General features: G+C 48.5%; 1 long non-coding RNA gene across 1 annotated transcript in view; it reads right to left on the bottom strand.

Moving 5' to 3' along the window:
• The window catches only part of LOC115287987, a 10,673-nt gene extending 10,147 nt beyond the window's left edge, over positions 1–526 (bottom strand). Inside the window, exon 1 of the long non-coding RNA XR_003906768.1 lies at positions 483–526. This is a non-coding gene — a long non-coding RNA (uncharacterized LOC115287987). The remainder of the gene's footprint in view (positions 1–482) is intronic.
• Between the last annotated feature and the right edge of the window lie 1,625 nt (positions 527–2,151).

The following is a 2,151-nucleotide window of genomic DNA, read 5'->3' as shown; positions in this document are numbered from 1 at the left end:
CCATTTGTAGCAAAGTGGATGGACCTCGAGGGTGTCATGCTGAGTGAAATAAGTCAGGCTGAGGACAGATACCATATGTTTGCACTCATAGGTCTAACAGGAGAAACCTAACAGAGGACCATAGGGAGGGGAAGGGGGGAAAAAGAGTTGTGGAGAGGGAGGGGGGCAAACCATAAGAAACTCTTAAATACTGAGAACAAACTGAGGGTTGATGGGGGCCAGGGAGAGGGGGAAATGGGGGATGGGCATGGAGGAGGGCACATGTGGGGATGAGCACTGGGTGTTATATGGAAACCAACTTGACAATAAACTATATTAAAAGATAATAAATAAATAAAACTAAAAATAAAGCAGGCTGATGTCACCGACACTCATGGCAGCCTTATTTACAGGGGTCAAAATGTGGGAACCACAGGGAGGTGCATCAGCTGACCAGCACGTAAGCAAAACGGGCCGCTTCCACACGATGAAATGTCACTCACCACGGAAGAAATGAAGCTGACACGTGTTGGAACACAGATGAACCTGGAAACATCACATGCTCAGTTAAAGAAGCCAGAGACAAAAATCCACAAATGACACAATTCCTTAAAATGAAATACCAGAAGCCGTAAATCCATCAAGGCAGAAAATAGATGTCTGGTTGCCAGGGGTGGGGGTGAGGGGTGTGGAAAACGAACAGGGTTTCTTTTTGGGAGCATGAAAGTGTCATGTGATCAGAGCGACTCGGTGGAAATCCTGAAAGCCACTGAAATGTACACTTTATCAAGGCGAATTTTACAGTATATGAACTATATCTTTTAAAGCTGGTTTTTTAACGGGCTGATCTTAAATTTTAAATCGTGTCCTGTAACATGCCCCTAAGTAGCTCCCTGTCGCCTCTCACCACACCAACCTTTGGTTAAGGACAGCCACAGTTTGAGCAGTTTGCCTCCTGTTAGAGTGCTTTAAAAAAGTCAAGTTTATTTTGAGGAAGACTGAGTGAGCTGCAGGGGAGGGGCAGGGAGGGGAGCCCAGGCAAGTTCCGCACTCTGGGCATGAAGCCCATCGCGGGGCTCCATCTCATGAGCCGTGAGATCATGACCTGAGCCAAAACCAAGAGTCAGCCGCTTAACAGAACGCGCCCCCAGGCGTCCCTAGAGTACTTTTGAAGCAAACTGAGGGGAAAGGGTGCTGCCCTGTGGTTGGGTGAACATGGGGAAAAGCGAACAGTCACACAAGGTAAGATGCAGGGAGGGGATTGAGAATTGAGGAAGCAGAAAATTAGATGAGAACTAGGAGAAGCCTGAGACCTGGGGGGCTCCTGGGGGATTCATGGTAGGGGTGCTGGGAGGCAGGACTTGGTAAAGGCCTGGGGACTGGAGAGGCGTTTGCTCCTTTCTCCTTCCCTGGCCTGCCTCGTCTCGTTGTGTGCAGATGAGCACCTCTGCCCCGCCCAGCCCATATACTTCGTGGAAATGGGGCTCTGCCTTTGGCTGTAGGGGCAGGGCCTGCCTCAGGCCTGAGCTAGTCAGTGGTGGTCCCAAGATGGGCTTCATCAGTCAGAAGAGAGTCCAAGACTCTTGTCCCATGACTAGGGATAGAAACCCAGGTTCCTGGTGACACATCACTGCAAAGGAACTACGTTCCACCATCTTGAAAATTTGAGGGAAGAGCTTGTCCAAAGGCGGGACCAACTCAAAGAAGAACCAAGACTTAGGTGCTTAGGTGAGCCCCGGATGGAGCCACATCTAAGCTAGAGCTACTATTTTTTAAAATTTTAAAAATGTTTTTTGTTTATTTTTGAGAGACAGAGAGAGACAGCGTGAACAGGGGAGGGTCAGAGAGGGAGACACAGAATCTGAAGCAGGCTCCAGGCTCTGAGCTGTCAGCACAGAGCCCAACACAGGGCTCGAGCCCACGAACTGTGAGATCATGATCTGAGCTGAAGCCAGATGCTTAACCAACTGAGCCACCCAGGCACCCCTAAGCTAGGTCTACTATTAAACTGCTCTGTATGTGAGCCAATTAATTCCTCCTTAGGGGGTGAGCTTTCTGTTTCTCAAACAACAAAGATCACATCCTGAGTCAGGTGTTAATATTTCAGAGTATATACATTGTGCAAAAATACACCTATTTCCTTATTGTGATACTTGTCTCTTCGTCGGAGGT

The sequence above is a fragment of the Suricata suricatta genome, chromosome 3 (assembly GCF_006229205.1).
Source record: "Suricata suricatta isolate VVHF042 chromosome 3, meerkat_22Aug2017_6uvM2_HiC, whole genome shotgun sequence".
NCBI lineage: Eukaryota > Metazoa > Chordata > Mammalia > Carnivora > Herpestidae > Suricata > Suricata suricatta.
The sequence above is the reverse complement of the archived record's forward strand: the minus strand, read 5'-3'. Positions and strand labels throughout refer to the sequence as shown.